Here is a 6,948-nt window from a genome sequence, read left to right on the forward strand (position 1 = left end):
GGACAGTTGAACTGATGGTTTTTCATGATTGCAATCCTTCAAAGATGACCACCATATGTAATTGTGTACATGTTATTCCAAGCCTTTAAATACATACATAAACATATTTTTGAATCAGAATGAGCAGACCAAAACATAAACATAATAAATACTCTCAAAGAGACAAGGGAAGATGAAGTAGAAACAGGAAGTCATAAGAAGTGAAAATATTAGATATGAAAAACATAATAAATAGCTGGGTGCTGTGGCACATGCCTGTAACCCCAGCACTTTGGGAGGCTGAGGGGGTGAATCACCTGAGGTCAGGAGTTGAAGACCAGCCTGACCAATATGGTGAAAGCCCATCTCTACTAAAAATACAAAAATTAGCTAGGCATGGTGGCATGCACCTATAGTCCCAGCTATTTGGGAGGTTGACATGGGAGAGTTGCTTGAACTCAGAAGGTGGAGGTTACAGTGAGCTGAGATCATGCCACTGCACTCCAGCCTGGGTGACAGAGCAAGACTGTCTTAAAACAAAAAAAAGTACATGAAGTACATGTAACATTCACACATTACAATCTAGCGGTACCACTCCTGGGTATATGCTGGGAGAAATATACAATAGAAAATATGAACACAAATATACTTTGTAGTCCTTTCACAATAGCAAAAGCCTAGAAGCTACCCAGGTGCCCATCATCAGAAAAGTGGATAATGTACAGTAGCCAAAACAAATGAGCTTCAATGATATAAAACAATATGCATGAATGTTAGCAGCATATTAGGTGAAAAAAGTCCTAAAAATTACATACAGCATGATACCATTTTTGTAAGGTGAAAACATTTAAAGAAAAATGTAAAAGTAGTGGAGAGGAATCCCAGTGCATCTTAGAAGGCAGTGGAGCTCTTAGCTACAAACATCAGCAAAAAAGCTAGAGAAAGGAATAATATAGATGTCTATTGGAAGATACGGACTTATTTTTTGGTGACCCTACTGGAGAATTTGCAGATGTCGATGGATGGGGAGGGAAATTGGCAGGGGTAGAGTTTCTGTGTTATCTGGAACGTTTAAGAGCCAGCAGAACGTGGTGATGTTGTTAGTATGATTACACAAGCTGGTAAAACCTGGACTTCTGTAGGAGAGAAGGTAGGTTGTCTCTGGAGGCCCTTCTTAACTACACAGAGTCTTATGGACCCTGAAATCTCATGATGACTCTTCACGTTTACTGAGTGACCCTTATGTGCCAGGCACTGTGCTGAGCAAATTAAATCTGTATCCATTATCTCCAGTGAGGGAACTGAGGCCTAGAAGGGTTATATAATTTTCTCACCCGGGTGTGGTGGCTCACACTTGCCATCTTAGCACTTTGGGAGGGCAAGGTAGGAAGATCACTTGAGGCCAGGAGTTCAAGACCAGCCTGGGCAACATAGCAAGGCCCCATCTCAAAAAAAAAAAAAAAAAAGCCAGGCATGGTGGTGCAAGCCTGTAGTCCTAGCTACTTGGCAGGCTGAGGCAGGAAGATCACTTGAACTCAAGAATTCAAGGTTACAGTGAGCTGTGATCATGCCACTGCAAAAAAAAAAAAAAAAAAAAAAAAATGTTCCCAGGGTTCCACTGTTCAAAAGTGGTAGACTCCAGCCTAGATATGTCTGACTGCAGTGCTTAGGCTCTTAATCATTATGCTGTAAAGGTTTTCTTGTTGAACCTCCTGCCCTGTATGTTATAGGCCCTAGTAAGTTTAGAGTTAAATTGGGAGCATAGTAAGCTGGACCTTATGGGATAAACAATTTTAAGCTAATAGTCTTGAAGGAAAAAACTTGTTCAGTTTCTGTAGCATCATCTTAGTTATACTAGAAATTTTAAGAACAGGAGAAGACTGTGGCTCATACCTATAATCCCAGCACTTTGGGAGGCCAAGGTGTGTGTATCACCTGAGGTCAGAAGTTCAAGACCAGCTTGGCCAACATGGTGATGAAACCCTGTCTCTACTGAAAATACAAAAATTATCCAGGGGTGGTGGTACATGCCTGTAATCCCAGCTACTTGGGAGACTGAGGCATGAGAATTGCTTGAACGTGGAAGGTGGAGGTTACAGTGAGCCAAGGTCATGCCAGTGCACTCCAGCCTGAGCAACAGAGAAACTGTCTCAAAAAAACAACACACACAAACACACACACACACACACACACACACACACACACACGAAAAATAACAAAAAAAAAACGGGAAAAAAATCTGTTTTCAGATACTGACATTATTGAGAATTTAGTAATTCCTTGAGACTTCAAATCTTTGTTAACATCTTCTGGTTATAACTTTATGGTTTCTCATAAGTTGAGGCATCTTTAGTTGGGATCACCCCAGGATCACAGCTTATGAGTGTTTGTGCCCCCTCAAATTAGTGTGTTGAAATCCAAACCCTCTAGATGATAGTATTAAGAGATGGGCCTTTGGGAGGTGATTAGGTAATGCAGGAGCAGCCCTCATGAATGGGATTGGTGCCCTTATAAAAGAGTTCCAGTGGAGCTCTTCAGTCTTTCCATCATGTAAGGACACAGTGAAGTTGCCTCAAAAACTATGAGAAATAAACATATTTGTTGTTTATAAGCCACTCCGTTTGTGGTATTTTGTTATAGAAGCTCAAATGACTAAAACAATCACTGATGCTGTTTTCTGTAACAAATACCTCCCTGATTGAGCCTTCATGTCTAATAATGTCATCTTTCCTTTGTGAATTCTGCCTAACATGTCTGAACTCCAAATTACAGCCCTGTTGGATGTTTGTTTAGTGAGTGCATAAAAGAAAAGAGGTCACAGCAAAGCTATTGATTTTTTAAGAATTGCTTTCTGAGCCAGGAAATGAGTTGAACACCTTAATTAGGATTAGGATCAATTGTTTATAATAGAAATCACCAAGACAATAGTGGTTAAACAAATTAGAAATCTATATCTCACTTAATAGAAGCCTAACTATAGTTAGTCCAGAACTGGTGTGGCACCCTGTGATGTCAGGAGCCCAGATTCCTTCCCTCTTGTTTCTCCAGCATAAACATGTATCTTCATAGTCCAAAATGGCTGCCCAAAATCCAGTCACCCATTACACATTCAGCATAAAGTTGGAATAGCAGAAAAACACCCCTTTAAGGACACTTTTAAAATGTATATTTCTACTTTCACTTACAGCCCATTAGCCAAAATTTGGCCACCTGGTCATAGCTAGCTGCAAGAGGTTGAGGTGTGTAGTTTTTATTCTCAGCAAGCATATGCCCTGACCAAAACTACTGTAAAAAAAAAAAAAAAAAAAAAAAAGAGAATGGAGAGAGAATTTAGAGAAAATGGCAGAGTAGAAAGCACCAGAAATCTGTCTCCCAGCCTAGACAGCAGGTGCATTGGCAGAATCTATCTGACGTAACTATTTTGGAATCTGGGGTCTGTTGAAATATTTGAATTGTAGTTCTGGTCAATTTCAACTCTTAAAACAGTGGTACCTCACCCCTCATTCCTATGGCAGCAGCTGTGCACATTGTTTCTGTGAGCAATTTGCACACAGCTTGACTTTTTTTCCCCCTTCATTTTTCTCTTTTAACCCCTTTTGGGAGCAAGATATTGAAGACTAGGACATTTAAAAGCAACTGCATATATAAGGGAAACTAGAAAATCACCATGTATCCTGAGGGGAGGTGAAGGATTAGAAAAGACCTGAGTATAAAAGTTTATATCTCATGCTGATTCTTGGGACAGACACAGCTCAAACAATGAAAGAAATGAAAATAAAAAGGAAACCCTGAGGAATAGGGAAAATCTGATATCCAGAGTTACCATATTAGATTAAAAGGTTTAGTTTTCAGCCAGGTGTGAGGGCTCACTCCTATAATCCCACCACTTTGGAGGTCAAGGTGGGTGGATTGCTTGAGGTCAGGAGGTCAAGACCAGCCTGGCCAACATGGCAAAACCATGTCTCTACTAAAAATACAAAAATTAGTCGGCCATAGCGGCTTTGAAGTTTTGGGACTTAGACTGGCTTCCTTGCTCCTCAGCTTGCAGACAGCCTATCTAGGGACTTCACCTTAGGGATAATGTGAGTCAATACTTCTTAATAAACTCCCCTTCATATATACATCTATCCTATTCTGTCCCTCTAGAGAACCCTGACTAATACACTGAATGACAGCACATCTATTTATAGCATAGATGACCATTTTAAGCTCACTGTTGAGACCTGCTAGGGATGCTGAAGGGGAGGACTGCTTGAGCCCAGAAGTCTGAGGCTGTAGTAAGCGACGATTATGCCACTGCACTCTAGTACCTGGGCAACAGTGAGACCTGTCTTTAAAAAAAAAAAAAGGCTGGGCACGGTGGGCACGGTGGCTCACGCCTGTAATACCAGCATTTTGGGAGGCTGAGACAGGCAGATTACCTGAGGTTGGGAGTTCGAGACCAGCCTGACCAGCATGGAGAAACCCCGTCTCTACTAAAAATACAAAAAAAATTAGCCGGGTATGTGCCTGTAATCCCAGCTATTCATGAGACTGAGGCAGGAGAATCACTTGAACCTGGGAGGCAGAGGTTGTGGTGAGCTGAGATCCCACCATTGCACTCCAGCCTGGGCAACAAGAGCAAAACTCCATCTAGAAAGAAAGAGAGAGAGAGAGACAGAGAGAGAGAGAGAAAGAAACAGCTTTATAACTGTCTGGAAAGAGAGAGAAAGAGAGAGAGAGAGAGAAACAACTTTACAACTTACTTTCTGGACAACAAGAGCGAAGAAAAGAAAGAGAAAAGAAAAGAAAGAGGAACTTAACTACAATTCAAGGAACTAGAAAAAGAATGAGGCCAGGGAAAGCAAGAAAAGAACGAAAGAGAGAAAGAAAAAAGAATGAAAGGAGAGAAAGAGGAACTTAACTTTAAAATTCAAGGAACTAGAAAAAGAACAAGGCCAGGGAAAGAAAGAAAAGAAAGAAGAAATAGATGAACAACTTAACTTTACAACTACTTAAGGAGGTAGAAAAAGAACAAGGGCAGGTGCAGTGGCTCATGCCTGTAATCCTACCACTTTGAGTTTGCAAAGGTAGGAGCATCACTGGAAGCCAGTGTTTCAAAACTAGCCTGGGCAACCAAGCAAGACCCTGTCTCTGCAAAAAATTCAAAAATTAACCAGGCATGGTAGTATATGCCTGTAGTTCCAGCTACTTGGGTGACTGAGGCAGGAGGATCACTTGAGCCCAGGAATTGCAGGCAGTGAGCTATGATCACAACACTGCACTCTACCTAAGGAACAGAGTGAGACCCCATCTCTCAAATAGAGAAATACTCAACCCAAAGTTATCAGAAGGAAGGAAATAAAGATGAGAGCATATATAAACAAAATAATGAATAGGAAACAATAAACAAAATCAATGAAACAAAAATTTGGTTCTTTAACCCAGTGTATGCCAACAAATTAGATAAGCTAAATGAAATGGACAAAATACTAGAAACATAAACATACCAAGGCTAGGACTAAATCATGAGGAAATGTAAAATCTGGATAGGCCTATATGTCAAAGCCATTTCATTGCACATTGATTACTTTCACAAGTCTAGTTAGATGGAACACACACACAGCAAGTTAAATGCAGTGGATTTGTTACTTACAGTTAGACATCAAGGGATAACTGAAGCTTAGAATTCAGGATAAGCCATCTGAAAGACTCAGGAAAGCTACCCAGGGTTGATGGAGGCCTGTGTGTCATGTCTCATGTGCACTGCACCTGAAAGGCCCCAGATAGCTACCCACCCCTGGGATTTATTTATTTATTTACTTATTTTTGAGACATGGTCTCTCTCTGTCTCCCAAGCTGGAGTGCAGTGGCACAATCTCGGCTCACTGCAACCTCTGCCTCCCAGGTTTAAGTGATTCTCATGCCTCAGCCTTCCAAGCAGCTGGGATTAACAAGTGCCTGCCATGACACCTGGCTAATTTTTGTATTTTTAATAGAGACAGGGCTTCACCATGTTGGTCAGGCTGGACTTGAACTCCTGACTTCAAGTGATCTGCTCACCTTGGCCTCCCAAAGTGCTGAGATTACAGGCATGAGCCACTGTGCCCAGCCCGTCTGGGTTTTATACCATAGGGATCATGAGGACAACATGACAGAGTGGGCTAAAATGTTAAAGAGCATCCTGTTTCTATGGGGGACAGGAAGAGAGCCTGGGCTCCTTTATTTTGGAATGTTTGCCCAGCCATCTCCTTTATCTTGGAATGTTGCATTCCCAGCATATTCTACACTTATCCTTTTTTTTTTTCTTGAGATGTAGTCTTGCTCTGTCATCCAGGCTGGAGTGCAATGGCGTGATCTTGACTCACTGCAACCTCTGCCTCCCAGGTTCAAGTGATTCTCCTGCCTCCACCTCACAAGTAGCTGGGATTATAGGAACCCACCGTCATGCCTGGCTAATTTTTGTATTTTTGTAGAGTCAGGTTTCATCTTGTTGGCCAGGCTGGTCTTGAACTCCTGACCACCTGCCTCGGCCTCCCAAAGTGCTGAGATTACAGGCGTGAGCCACCATGCCTGGCTTCTACGCTTATTCTTGAGAACTACGAGTGAGAAAGAGGAGAGAACTAGGTTGCTCCAAGGCCACCCAGAGAATTGTCCTGTACTATTAACTAGTAATGAGATTGAGTCAGAAATAAAAAATCTCTGATGAAAGCCCAGGACCTGATGGCTTCACTAATTAATTATACCAAACATTTAAAGAAGAAGCAATACCAAATCTCAAACTTTCCCCAAAAATTGAAGATACGGTAACAGTTTCTAACTCATCCTATGAGGCCAGCCTTAACCTGACATCAAAGCCAGTCAAAAACACTACAGGAAAAACAACAGACCAATATTTTTTATGAACATTGATGCAAAAATCCTCAACAAACAACTAGCAAACCAAATTCAGTAGCACATTAAAGGAATATACAACATGATAAGTGGGAT

This window comes from Saimiri boliviensis, chromosome 11, assembly GCF_048565385.1.
Source record: "Saimiri boliviensis isolate mSaiBol1 chromosome 11, mSaiBol1.pri, whole genome shotgun sequence".
Classification (NCBI taxonomy): Eukaryota; Metazoa; Chordata; class Mammalia; order Primates; family Cebidae; genus Saimiri; species Saimiri boliviensis.